This window comes from Diabrotica undecimpunctata, chromosome 4, assembly GCF_040954645.1.
Source record: "Diabrotica undecimpunctata isolate CICGRU chromosome 4, icDiaUnde3, whole genome shotgun sequence".
NCBI classification, from domain to species: Eukaryota; Metazoa; Arthropoda; class Insecta; order Coleoptera; family Chrysomelidae; genus Diabrotica; species Diabrotica undecimpunctata.
Genome location: NC_092806.1, coordinates 140,286,104 through 140,301,814, shown reverse-complemented (window position 1 = coordinate 140,301,814; position 15,711 = coordinate 140,286,104). Strand labels below are relative to the sequence as shown.

Sequence of the window (15,711 nt, the reverse complement as noted above, 5' to 3'; positions counted from 1 at the left end):
TAATACAGTTATTTATCTGCTGCTTTTGAAAATCTCCCAATTCAGACAGAGAAAACAGTTCGACCATTTATTAAAAACTTCGTTTTGAAACTTGAAAATTTCAAGTTATACCTGAAGAGTGTGTGCGCTCCCGTGTAAACAGGTACACCGGAGCCGGAGAGGTCCATCTGTTTAGTTGTGGCTGTCAGGTTTACCTTATAGTGTGTGGCAGGACTTTTAGCAAGAAACATAGGTTACGAATTATTGTAGATATGAAGTGGTTAAACATTTTTAGCGATAGTTTAAAATATTATTTATTAAAACTGTTATTTTATGTTTCGGATTTTTATTGTTGTTTATAATTAATTGTCTGTAGTCAACCCATTGTAAGATATATTTTATGGTACATCTTACATAATTGTATTGTTTATATTGTTCAAACCTAATAACATTTTTTAAAACCAATTAACCGTCACCCACATTGGGACGTTTATAGTCTTAACATATAATATAAAGAATTTACAACGTATATATGTATATTTATTTATTTTAGTAAAGCATAAATTATTGGTTTCCGGGTGTCTGTTACTTCTACCGGTTTAAAAATCAAAAATGAAATTCTTCAGTATCTTTGTTTTGTTTGTCTGTTTTACTGTATCTATTTATGCAAATCGGAATTATGGACCAAAAGGTAAATATTTATTATTATAATGTTAAAATCATAATTAGTTCTGTCACAATTGTTTAATCAGATATATATTTGTTCTAAGGAAAGGTACTGCGACTGATTTATTTTTATTTATATTTTTTTTAAAACTTACATATTTTCTTCCAAGACTTCTTTACAGAGAACATAGTAGTTCACCAGTCACATATTAGTTCATAAGTCAGCATTTGCTGATTACTCCGCTTTCCGGACACAGTCAGTAATTACGGTACTAACTATATATTTTCATTTTTACTTATTTATGTGCTTATATCGACTATATTAAAAAAACAGATTAGTTACTAAAACCTATACACTGAGCAGCAAAATTTACGTAATTTCGAGTCATCAAAAAAACCAACATTTTTGATGATGACGGCCAACGTCTGAATACGGACACGGCACCTAAAGAAGATAGAAGCTTCTCCTCGATAAGACATTTAGCAGCCATAACAAAGCATTTTGTGAGGTTACATTATCATCTTTAAGAATATGATTATTAATTATTATGCTTATCCACAGGTATTTAGTGCTTTACCGCAAAAATATCACAACTAAGAATTATAATGCAGCTGACTTATAAAACGCGATTATCTCGAAAACGGTTAAGTTTTTGAGTTATTAACAAGTATACCTTTTCTCTGTAGAAAAAATGTATCTTTAATATTTTTAAAAACAAATAGCGCTTACTTAAAGAGCAAAAAAGTTAAGCGCAAATTTATGTCACAAATGTGGCGCCCTCTATCAGCTACATCAAAGTGTGCATCAAGTTATAATTCCCTATATTTAAAAGTACTTAGTTGTAAATTTTTATCCATAAATATTTACAAACGTAAAAGTTCTAGAGAAAAATAAAACTTTTTTAACACCCTCTATCTTTCTTAATATCGAGATTTTATTAAGGCAAGTTGACTTAAATCGTAATATTTTTTTAAGTGCAGAATCTACGGTTTCTTTTTGTACAAATATATATATATATATATATATATATATATATATATATATATATATATATATATATATATATATAAAGTGTTTGGTTATTTTAATACCATAGAACTGAAACGAGAAGCTGCTACGTTTGGTCTATATATAAATGAAAGCAAAACAAAATATATGGAGTGCACAAAATCGAATGAACATGAGAATCTGAAGGTAGACAACCATACCTACAAATATGCCTCCACTTTTCCCTACCTAGGCTCAATAATAAATGACAACAACAACATCAGTCAAGAAATACAAGCACGGATTCTTAGCGGTAATAAGTGTTTTTATGCATACAAAGACTTAATGAAAAGTAAGTTACTGAATCGTGAGTCTAAGCTGAGAATCTACAAAACAGTAATTAGACCAGTGGCCACATATGGATGTGAAACGTGGACCCTCTCAACCACTGATGAAAATCAACTGAGAATATTTGAGCGCAAAATACTAAGGAAGATATTTGGACCAACCCAATGCAGCGATAGTTCGTGGAGAATTAAAATGAACCACGAGCTGGATGAACTAATGCAGAGCGCAGATATTGTCAGATTTGTAAAATCACAAAGACTAAACTGGCTTGGTCACCTAGAAAGAATGCCAGATAATCGAGCTGTAAAAGTAGTCCAGAGATGGAAGCCCCAAGGAAACAGAACAAGAGGAAGGCCCCGTAAAAGATGGATAGACGACGTAGAGAGGGATCTTAAAACCATGAACATCAGGCAGTGGCGAAGGAAACTATCCGACAGGGCAGAATGGAAGAACATTGTTAAGCAGGCCAAGACTCACAAAGGGTTGTAGCGCCATTAGAAGAAGAAGAAGAAGGTTGTTTTAATAAGTTGTATATTATAAAATATATTTATGTGAGGGCATTCTTAAGAAATTAACATATAATAAGTGTAAAAAGTTTTTTTTAATAATTATGATATATGTAAGTGAGCCATGTGCATAGGCAACCAAATATACTCTGAATAAGTGACAGACAGTTAAATAATAGTTACGAATATAAAGTGGGGTTATTTGTTATTTTAAAATGTTTAGTTTACATATAGTTAAGGATTGGAAGTAGTGTAGTTTATTAATTTAGGTTGTTTGATTTACATATAAGTTTATATTCTGATCTGAAAAGCCTAAATGTCAATAAAATTCTCGATAGAAAAGTAAAGAATTCTCTAGAACACGGAAGATAACCTTTGTTTACGGTAGAACCTTCGCGAATATGGTTATGTCTGTGAAATGGACATAATCGAACATATACTTTTTCGAGAACATTCATATATGTAGGAAATAGAACAATTCGAATATGATTTCTTGCCAGATGGTTCTGGAACATTGAAAAGGTATAAATACTCGGTGATTTGGATTCAAGATGGTCAGTCGGTCAGTCAGTCAGTAAGCAGTCAGTATATAGTTAGTCAGTTGGGGAGATTTTCAAGATAGTAAAGTCAGTATAAAGAAAGACAGACACACAGTTAGTAAGCAGTCAGTATGAAGTCAGTATAAAGTCATTAATGATTTAGTATTAAAATTTGATAGTATTGGAAAGTATATTAGAAGAATATTGGTTGGAGATTAGAAGAAATTTAAATTATAATAGTTATATGGTGATTGGATATTGGTGTATTAAAAAGAAGAATAAATATAAATACTATTAAGAAGAAAATATTCTAAATTGGTGGAAGCTGATAATTAAAACATTGTGGAGTATTTGGCAAGGCAAGTTTACAAAATAAAGATAACCGAGGCTGAGAACGAAGACATTGAGTGGTGATTAAAATCTATATAGTGGAGAACAGTTTCATTTAGGCATTCAGTGACAGAAAGGTACAAAATTTTGTTAATATAATTTAATTAGTGTCATAAGAATTTCTATTTTAAAGATAGTTTGTTTAAAATTTACATTTTCTATATAATTTAATTAGTTTCATAAGAATTTCAATTTAAAGATAGTTTGTTTTAAATTTACATTGGCTATGTTAGATATATATATGTGTTTCATAATAGATATAATAAAGATAATTTCAAAAAGTGCTTACAAACCAATTCTTTGAGAACCGCGATAAAAACCCTATATATATATATATATATATATATATATATATATATATATATATATATATATATATATATATATATTATTAAAAAACACTCATTGCTCATTAAAATCATTCAAAAATAATACATCATCACAATATATATATATATATATATATATATATATATATATATATATATATATATATATATATATATATATATATATATATACGGTTTTTTTTCGGCCAAAGTGGAACATCCATAGAAAAGTGATATTAAATATGCAAAGAAGCTTACGACAATGGACATTATAAGATTATGTTGTATAAACAATTAATTGGAACTGAATACAGTTTACAAATTAACTCAAACTTAGCACAACAAAAGACCATGTGGTAATTGTACATGTATATAAAAAATATGTAAAAAATTGAAGTAAAAAACATTAATTTTCAGAGAACTAAAAAGATCACAAGATGCACTTCCAACAGTATATTATTAGTTAAATTTAATTTTAACTTTAAGTAACATTATTAAATTGATTAAGATTGAATTATAGTGATATTTAAAAAAATATATATAATGAAGTTACCACTCTTAAGCTTCTTAGTTGCTGTCGGTGAAATGAGAGCAACAGGTAGGAACCACGCCAACCAACGAGAAAAGACAGTGGCCTTGAGGTCAAAATATGACAGAACAGCAAGGCGTATTTAAATAGTCTACGTTGTGTTAGCCAGCCAACAGGTGAAGATAGATTGAACTTCCAACATTCCAAGGTTCAGAACATTTCGAACTAATAAAGATTCTATGAATCAATTTTAATTATAAGTGTTCCTTAATTTATATATATATATATATATATATATATATATATATATATATATATATATATATATATATATATATATATATATATATATATATATATATATACGAGGCGTGTTTTTTAAGTAAGTACCGTTTTGGAATTAAAAAAAAACGTGCAAAGATATGGCAATAATTTTATTTTTACATGAAAGCCTGTACCTTAATCTACTTTTCTACATAATTTCCGTGAATATTGAGGCACTTGTCATAACGTGGCACCAGTTTTTGAATACCCTCCTGATTATATTCTGCCGTCTGACTTGTTAACCAATGCATCACAAATGTTTTGACTTCGTTATCGTCTTGAAGACGCTGACCGCCCAGGTGTTTCTTCAAGTGCTGGAACAAATGGTAGTCGCTGGGCGCCAGATCAGGGCTGTATGGAGGATGATCTAGAGTTTCCCATTTAAATGATTTGATGAGATCTTTGGTCTGATTAGCCACATGTGGACGGGCATTGTTATGCAGCAAAACGATACCCTTACTCAACTTGCCACGTCTTTTGTTCTGGATTGCACGACGCAGATTTTTCAATGTCTCACAATAAGACGCTGCATTGATTGTCTCATTACGAGGCAAAACTCCACTAGCAATACTCCTTTTCTGTCCCAAAAAACTGTGCGCATGATTTTCCGGGCAGAAATTGTTTGCTTAAACTTCACTCTTTTGGGTGATGATGAATGTCGCCATTCCATGGATTATTGTTTCGATTCTGGTGTGACGTAGGCCACCCACGTTTCGTCACCAGTAACAATTTGGTCTAAAAAATCTTCACCTTCACTGTGGTACCGCTCAAGGAAAGTCAATGCACTGCCTAAACGTTGGGTTTTGTGCAAATCCGTCAACATTTTTGGCACCCAACGTGAACACAATATCCGGTAATTCAAGTTCTCGGTAACAATGCGATACAAAACACTACGAGAATACTGAGGAAAGCAGTCGGACAATGATGAAATTGTAAAGCGTCTGTTTTCTCTCACCTTTTCGTCCACTTTCTGCACCAAATTTTCATTAACGACCGAAGGACGCCCACTCCGTTCTTCATCATGCACATTTGTGCGGCCATCTTTAAATGCTCTCACCCATTTCCTTGCCATTCCATCACTCATAATGTTTTGTCCGTAAACTTCAACGATCTCACGATGAATATCAATCGGTTTTACGCCTTTAGCACTAAGAAATCGTATAACAGCCCGTACTTCGCAATCAGCGTGACTCACGATTGTTGGAGGCATCTTAAACACTGGAGTAAACAAGTATACAATGAAGAATCAGACTGTAATGGCGTCAGTGCGTAGACAAGAGATGTAGGTAACAAGCGCTCATGCGCGGAACGCCGACCGTAGCGCTGAGGCGGCGGAATCGCAAAACGGTACTTACTTAAAAAACATGCCTCGTATATATATATATATATATATATATATATATATATATATATATATATTGTTATGCTATTTAAATTGTATTATATTGCTTACTTAGGAAAAATCCTGTCTATATTTATTAAATGATCTAATCTCCAATTAATCACAATAAATCAGCATTAATTAATTACAATCTCAGGCTATTTAAATTGTACTATTTACCTTTGATCGTGGATTCAAAATATTTTCCAATTGGCTTCCTAATCGGGATAGGTAATATGACCTGAATAAAATACATAGAATTTCAACTGAACTATATGTGAGATGTCCTTTAATTTAATGAAATTTTATATAACAATCAATCCTGTAATATTTGCAATATACTAACTTTAAATATATGAGAAGTTGTTTTCTATCATGGACCCAAATGTTATTTTACATTGATTTTTAATATGTGTTATAACTAAGCTCTTTTTTTTTTAAGTGATCGCAAAATTAACTGTCTCTATTATTTATTCAATTTATTTAATTAATAAATGAAAATCACACTCCGGCTCTAATGAAAATTGACTGACCTTTCCTTCTCTGCCGTTGCAATTCTATGGCCACGCCACAACAAAAAAATCCTTTCTCTGCTTCTGCTCCTATTGTGGTCCAGATGACGTACACCTTTCTCCTATCTGTCACTGTATCTGCAACCCAACAACTCGTGTTAGTCTATGCAGCCTCTTTTTGAGCCAATCTCCGCGCCTGTTTACAACTCCAAATGTTTCCGGCTTCGTCTGCTATTAATATTCTTATACCCTTTGGTTTTCTATCTCTCTGTACCCCGTTCCTCACACTGGTCAGCTTTTACACAGCAAATAAACACACCCGGTAAATTACGTCTTCGGAACTTCAAACAAACACAAATCACAAAGCTCCTTCCTTCTTGGACGACTAAAACTGACTAACCAACCTTTTTTTCTCTCTCCTATCTCATAGCCAAAACCAACCTCCTTGCATTCAAAAATTGACCAATAAAAATCATCCACCTCTGTGACGTATATCGTTACCAACCAACTCTCTCTATAAAACGTCATTCGGGTAATTCCAGAAAACAACCTTCTTTAATTATTCTAACTAAATCTATCTGCTTTACAAATATTTCTTACTAACAGCTACAAACGATACCTGTTTCTCAATTCAATGTCTTTTGTTAATAAACTTTTACCGATATAATCTTTCGGGGAGAAAAACCACCGCAAATCCCGGTCTATTGTTCAACACTTTCTATATAAACTTTTATTCCGGGTAAATCTATTCCACAATAACCGACTTATTTAAATTTCTTATCGATAATATTTGAAAGTCTTGTCTCTGAGGCCTAATGAACAATTCTTCGAACAACTTAAAATACATATTTTGTCTTATACAGGATGTTTGAAAATTTATATGCCCGTGTCTTTATGAAATATCAATAATTTTAATTTTTATTTAAGTAATAAAATTTGTATATCGGTTTTTTATTGCTTATGGACATTCAAAAGTACAACAATATATATATATATATATATATATATATATATATATATATATATATATATATATATATATATATATATATATATATATATGTATATATATATATATATATATATATATATATATATACAATAATGTTAACTTGATATATTTTGTAATATTTTAGATTGCTTTCAACCTGTTAATATTCCAAAGGGTCCTCTGTGCCCTATTGCGCCTGAACCAGTATGGCGATGGGACGTAAAGTCCAGATCTTGTGTAGCCGACATGGCTATTGGATGCTTTCCTCGTACCAATAACGTATTCTACACTAAACATGACTGTAACGAGGTGGCAAAACCAATTTGCGAAAAATTACCAGTTGTATAGAACCACAAAATTCAACCACAAAACACCATTTTTATGAGTAATAAAATGTTTATTATGTCTATAAGTGTATTATTATAACCAATATAGTGAGTATTACTCCTGTAAGTTTAAAATAAAAGGTGAATTGTGATACTTAATTCCAACATTCTGATTTTTATCTATAAATAATGTTGTGCATTGATATATAATGATAATGAGAATGGTTGTTACAAAGTTCTGGCAAATGCCAGAAAAGGGAATTGAAAAAATTATCGGCGCTGGTTAAACTATTAAACTGTGAATATATTTCTTGCATTGATTGGAAAATATAAATTGCACAATAATCCATAAATCAGAATTAAAGATTTGTGTATGAAATGCCAATAAAACAATTAAAATGATAATACAGTTTATTAAAAACTTTACAATTTGGCCCGTTAGGCCTTATCTAATACACAGCCATACATAAACGGTTAAAGTATAAATTAGGATCACGTATTGATTGAAAAATAATAAAAATTACACAATAATCGGCAATTCAGAAAACAAATAACTTTATGTATATTTAAAATAAAAATAAAGTTTATAGAAAACTTTCCAATTTAGGTCTTTTTTTAATATTGCTTGTCTGGTATACTATGGAGACTTCTCAGCTATCAAGACACGCCAACACAAGTGTTTATGCTGGTGAGCTTCATCGGTAAAATAAAATGTGGTGTTGTGAAAATGAGGAGCCATTTCATCGCCGTGATAGGGACTTGCTTTTGTAAGGGAACACTAAAATTGGAATTACGCAGACTGGAGTAATATTTGATTCTCCGATGAGTCCCGCTTTTGCTTGAGGTGATCAGACGGTCGCTAATGAATCTGGAGAAGTACAGGAGAAAGGTATGCCCAATATTAACGTCAGCATAACCTATCTAGGAGGCTCAGTTATGGTTCTCAAAGTTACAGATAGGTCGAGATCGAGATCTGGATATCTTTTAGCGAATAATGCACATGTTCTAGGATATGAAAAGTGAATTTACGTAATCTTTATTGTCAAATATCTTACAATATGTCTCGCAAAACAGAAAACCAAAAATGGTATATCGATGGAAGGCAACCGTATATTCGTATTTCTGACTATTGGTCATCTTCAGTACGGTGTAGCCAAGTTAGAAAAGGAGCATATTAACTTGGGAAAGGATCACTACAGGAGCAATGCAACCAATTACCAGAAATACGTATATACGGTTGCCTTCCATCGATATACTATTTTTGGTTTTCTGTTTTGCGAGACGTGCCATTACTTTTTATTTTTATTATTCACTCGCATTATCTTTTTCCATATATATATATATATATATATATATATATATATATATATATATATATATATATATATATTGATACCTTTATTCCTTTTATGGATGATAAAACTGTCGTTGCTAATACCCCCAATAACTCTTCCGCTAGCTATACTTGCGTTCCTTAAATTTTTATAATAATATGTATATGTCGTAGCCAGATGGTTAAATTAGCCGTTCGATTAAAGAGCTAGCCCTTTTATTGAATGCCATTCAATCACACAACAAGGTATTTTGACGAATTTTTATGCAATTAAAAAGTTCAACGACAAGGCTGATTGAAAAGCCGCCATATCATTGACGTAATTTGTTTCTTGACCACTCCACCGCTAGAAGCACCAGTCAACTGTTAAAAAATAATCGTTTGATTGGAACGACGCCATTCAACCGAACGACTAGCTATTAAGTCGAATCTGTATGATACCATTCAAAAGTGACTCAACACATTGCTTACAATATGGTGACAACCACTGTTGTTCTTGTTTGACATTTAATGAAAAGGAATTAAAGTAAGCTGCTCAATTATCATGCTAATGCTGCAAAATTTTTGAACCTCCGTCCATTGAACACGGAAATGGCTAATGAGGTAGTAATGAAGCTTATAGAAATATTCTGATTTTTTGTGCTCCATATATTTTACAACTTGTCAATGGACTAGAGTTTACGGCAAAAGTGAAGAACTGGTTGCAATCTAGCCTGATTGCAACATTGTCCATGGTAGCCCAAGGCGCCCTTAAACTCAGGGCAGCGTTGAACGTAACAACCAGGACATGAAAAATATGATACGTTCTTGGATGACAGATGAAAATTCGATCAAGTGGTCTATTGGTTGTTTGTTTTGTTAGTTCTAAAAAAATTCTTTATTTCATCTAATCATCGGGAGGTCTCCTTATAAAGCATTGTTTGGTAGTAATCCTAAAGCTGATTTAAAAGGTACTAATATACCCTCCCGATTGTTGATGGACATTGAAACAGAAGAACAGTTACAAAAATTAAAAAATGGAAAATGTGACGATAGTACCGAGATACAGTATCAGAGTTTAAACACCGAGAGATAGAATGTAGCATAAAATGATGAAACTCAAATCACATCGACATTACTCGAACAACCTGAAAATCTTGAGAATTGTGAAATCGTTAATACTGATACGAATCTAATAAGTAATATTGTTGATTTAGAAATTATATTGGCTGAACCTAGTTCCTCAAATCTAGGTGACAATTACTCTACAAATAGAGGTTAATCTTTGTAAATGGGTATATTTTATAAAAACCCTTAAAAGGGCTACATTAAAAACACACACGTTTTCGGAACAGTTCCATCATCAGGTTAAAAATACCTAAAATAAGTATAAACCATTTAATTAAAGCAAACGTGGTTTAAAATTTTGACTAAGGTTAAAAAAGCAAAATAGTTATACTTACAGGTTACCATGCCTGAGCCACCAAAATATTAGGGTAAAAACCCTTTAAAATATATAATGTTACCAAAGATTGTACAACTGGCCTTTTGGCTTTGCCAGTGCCATTAACTTAGGAAAAAAAAAAAAGATTGTACATGATGTTGTTAATATTATTTGATGTTTAATATTTTAATTAAATTTTACTTCAGGTAACATACACCCATGCTTTAAGTGAGTTCCAGTGTCCGGAGAGTAAACCTCTTCAAACGGACTACAACTGGTAACTGATTGACAAGATACCCATGAACGGTGTCGAAAACAAAATGTCAATGAAACACTATTAGTTAAACATAGCATTACTACAGCCAAAAGATTCAAAACTTTGATGATGTTAAAAATGATAAGAGCAATCCAGGTGTTGGGATTTAAAAAATTTTTAATTATTTAATATTGGATATAAAAGATGTAAAATTACTGATGTTGTTAAAGGTCATGTTTAAGAGAATGACATATGCATTAGGCAGCTTATATTACTCTTTGTCGTATGGAGTGTGGTCCAAAAAGTGTAATATGTGACAAATTAGCTTAGATATATGGAATTGTCCTTTTATGTTGCTCACATCTAGGACAAGGTAAAATTGAATAGTATATATTTGTAGCTAATGTAAGACTTCGTATTTAAATGAAATTGTTTAATACTGATCGTATGGTAAAAAAGGTTAATATAACAATAAATTGAGAAAAGGGATTAAAAATCTTCCGGCTGAAGGAATTAAAGTTATAACATATGGAATTAATTTAAAATTGATTGAAATTAACTCTACAAATGTTAATCCTACTTGACGAAGAATCTAGTCAGTTAACGAGGACTGAGTACATTGAACCGTTTGGGTTATTCAATCAACGATTAAACTAATTTGTGTCACATGTCAGAATCCTACCACTAGTCCCCATAGCTGTAAGTCTTACAATAGTCCTGTTCATGTCACGTGTAGATTGTCTGTAGTAGAAGAGGGAGGTTTTCGTTCCACAGTACTGTGTTTTAGGAAGCAACGGCAGAAAACATATTATTTCAGAAAAATGGGGCCCACAAAAGTTTAAAACGTGCAGCTGAAAAAAATGGTTAAGAACAAAACAATAAATTGACTTCTCTACTTATTGGCAGTAGTGTCCTGATAAATGTACAAAAAATGGATTGTGAACCTTTGGACACCAAAACTATTAAAGAAAACATTTTGGATTTTAAAAATGGAGTTTATAGAGTCGGCACAAAAACAAGAACTATTAAAAACTGGTATGTGCGACAAGAATTGCACTTGTCAACGGAAAGCTATGATAATGAAATTTTAGATACTCCGATATCTTTACGAGAAGCTGTGACTGTAGAATCAAAGTTTGGGGGTAAGGTTGTTAAAAATGCTCGTGTAAACCAGTACAAAAACAATGCCGTACCATAATATGTACTTGCTTTAAGAAAAAAGTTATTTGTGGATCTAAATGGCATAGCAGTTTAGGTTATGTCAATAAATAATTTAAATGTAACATGAAAATGATTATTAACCTTATCTGTAAAGTAAATAACATCATTTTATAAGTAAAACATCATAACGCGTTGTACAATCTAGTCGTCTAGTTGTAAGTCGTGCAACTAATAGATGACTCTTTCAATTAGCTGTTTGATTACACGACTGATCGTCGTCTACCTAACCTGTTAAACGTTATCTTCGTGGTCGTCAGCCACTCGGCTAATCGACACTCAGACATGTGATTGAATGGCTTTGTTCAATCAATAGGCTAGCGCTGATATATATATATATATATATATATATATATATATATATATATATATATATATATATATATATATATATATATATATATATATATATATATATATATTGTTATGATATGTGAATTCGATGCAAGAAAACTACAAGTTGCTCTTATTTACCGGCTAGCTTTATGAAGATAAAAATAATTTTTTTAAGTTGATTAATTTGTAATATTGTTAAATTTAGAAATGCTTTTAATAAAATTTATTGAACGCCTGAAAATAAAAAAAATTTGACAAACATTTATTCTACTCACCTTGTATTCTCTAAATCTGTATTTTGAATTTAAATTTTTTTTTTCTTATTTGTCTTAGAACATGCAGACTCTTAACTCAAGCGAGTTCTGTGACCTGTACTGCTTGATAAAGCTATATAAAATTATATAAAGCAAAAATCACCACACAAGAAGTTTTATTTTTAATGTACTGTGCAATTATTCACAAGTGATCAATTAAATATTACACAACGATATCTTGTATAATATATAAAAAAAATTATTTAAGATTCTTCCAATAAATAAGCCAATACTTAACCGTTTAGTACTAATATGAATGGATTTAGATTTATGACGTAATACAATATTGAAGTAAGTATATGAAATTAGTGTTTTGTGAAGTTGCAACAAGAAATACTTGATCTAAGATCTAATACGCGTTTGCCTGTCAAAGTATTTATAACCTCACTTACTATCTTTTTAGAGCGAAAACAAAGGTTTATAATCCTTCAATTTTTTTAGTTTAACTGTTTTGTTTAATGATTTTAGTAAGCAAAAGAAACGGTGAATTATATTTGGTTAATATTACAAAAGCGATAATAAAATTTTTGTGAACTTGACTTCAAATTATTTTGTTTTTTAACACAAAGATGATTTAGAATGATATAGGCTGTTTAAAAAAAAAGGTAAGATTATTTCTAAAGAAATTTCAAAACTTGCGTTTAACTTTATTAAAGTTCACTTTCGTCTTTCAGATAATCCCTTCTCTAAAAATTTTATGGAAATCTTCAATAACAAAGATTGCATCTTTCAGTGACGTCTTCTAATGGATTAGGGCCGCAAAACTATCAGAATTATCTCTCCAATGGTTGAGAAATATTTATAAGTACCCAAAATGAATTTTAAATGATCTTCAGTCAAAAAATAAACACCAAACGGTCTCTTTATTCAGCGAGAATTCAAATGAGTGGAAAAACTCACCTTTCTGGTAGCAGTGGACCTCTTTATGATGACTGCTAACAATTCCCTTATCGGAAAATATACTGTTAATCTGCAGGCTTTGCTAAAATTTAATCAGAAACGATGGTTTCTTATCGGCAAGGTAATTTGAATATACTTTGTTATAATTCAGGACTTTTTTAAGGTTTTTTAAAATACTTTTGAAAAATTGTGACTGCTGAAAAAAATCAAAAATTTTCTGCCCCTTCGTAACTATTGATTTTCTATCTTTTATTTTTCATTGCTTACCAGATCTCCAAGCATTTTGACAATGTTTTTTAAGATCTGACAGGATTTTTGTATATTTTTGACATTTATGATTAAAATAAAAAAAATATTTTAAATTTTCATAAATTGTTAAATCTTGAGAATTATATTGACTTTTGAAATGAATTGAAACAAATACTAGAGAATTTAAGCATTCTTTTGACATATAATTTCTACAACAAATGATAATTTAAATATTAAAATTTTTACTAACAAATTTGACATACACCAATTTTAACATGAATTAGTTGCTTTTATTTTGCTTTTATTTAATTTTAAAGCTATCTGAAAGCATTTTTGATATTGAATCACTGAGAATTGTCTTCAGATTACCTGTCCATTAAAGATTATATCATTCTGAACTCTTATTTATGAGATATATCCTATTTCACCTCCTAACACGTTTTATTTTCCGAGCTCTATCCATGTTAACTGTATGTTTACTAACAAATTGAAACTTCTTACTTTGTGAATAAATGACTTAAATATTTTATCTGTTTTAGGACTGTTGAAGATTCTATTGACTTGTATATATTAGAATTTGGATTATAATAAAAATTGTAATTAATTAATAAATACAAATTTATGGTTTTTATTTCCACTCGATCCGAAGTGGTTTGATATTTGCTTTTTGTATCTTTATGTTGTGGCTATATTGGCTTATTCTGTAAGTATCTCTTACATAAATAATATAATATATATATATAACGAACAATAACTTAAGTTTAAATCATAATCAATTTCATGATCAACAATTGTTTTTGGTTTAATTTTTTTTTATATATATTTTTTTTTTTAATTGAAAAGTGTTTATCAACCAACTATAACTCAGTGGCTATAATAACTCACGTATTAAAAGAATCTTATTTCTATTATGCTAAATTTGTTTATAATAACCCAACTGGTTTTAATTATAATAATAATAAAATTATTTTGAAAACATTAATTAAATCTGGTGATACAATATAGTCCTTATTGGTTTGTTACATGTCTGTGAATTCTGCTTATTTTTGCTTTTAGTTTCTTTCTTATTGTTGAATCTAGTTTCAACTATTAAATTAACAACAACAATACAATTGTTTGAGTTAAATATATATGTGGTATATTCAATATTGTCATTTTGTTTTATGTTCATACTATTCATAAAAAAAAAACTGTTTAGGAGCTTTAATTTCATAACAATTCTCCAAAAATTAATATTTCATATTTGACAATTTTTTTGGCAAATATCAAATATTCATTTTTCTTTGACTGGTTTTTTGCAAGTTGTGTGATTGTTTCTCTGAACGTCGACACAAGTGTATGTTTCAGTGATTTTATGAATGTGTGATGGTTAAAAACAATTAAATTTTTGATTCAGTTGCATATATATGGTATACAATTATGCTGCAGATAGTTTGAATGCTCTCTTTGAAAAAAAATAATAATTAGTTTTGTTCTTTTAATTTTGCATGTGTAAGCTTAAGTTGCTTTAGTTTGTTTTATTAATGCATGTTTTATTTTGAATATATAAAAAAAATATAGAGTTTAAGTTTTATTTAAGCCCGTGTGAGCTGCATTTTGTGGTTAGAGTGTAAGCTAGTTTGAATGTGACTTTATTATCATTCGGTTATTTTTAATAAGTTTTCGTTGAGGGTTGAGTTTATATTCTACTTTTGAATCCATTTTATAGTTGTTTTTCTTCCTTGGTTTCTTAGAGTTCTGCCATCTTCGTTTCAAATTTTTCCTCTCCAATCCTTCTTCTGTAATTCCATTCCAAGTTTTATTATTATACTGCATAATTATATCATTATAATCTTTCATAATTCATCATAATTCATATTATATTATATATCATA

At 30.3% G+C, this 15,711-nt stretch overlaps 1 protein-coding gene and 1 long non-coding RNA gene across 2 annotated transcripts in view; one reads left to right on the top strand and one right to left on the bottom strand.

Moving 5' to 3' along the window:
• LOC140440117 (uncharacterized) overlaps positions 1-15,711 on the bottom strand; it is a 352,003-nt gene that overhangs the window by 70,449 nt on the left and 265,843 nt on the right. The window lies entirely within an intron of this gene.
• Positions 413-7,894, top strand: LOC140438456 (uncharacterized). Its single transcript, XR_011950535.1, has 2 exons — positions 413-670; positions 7,628-7,894. It is a non-coding gene; the product is annotated as an uncharacterized lncRNA (long non-coding RNA).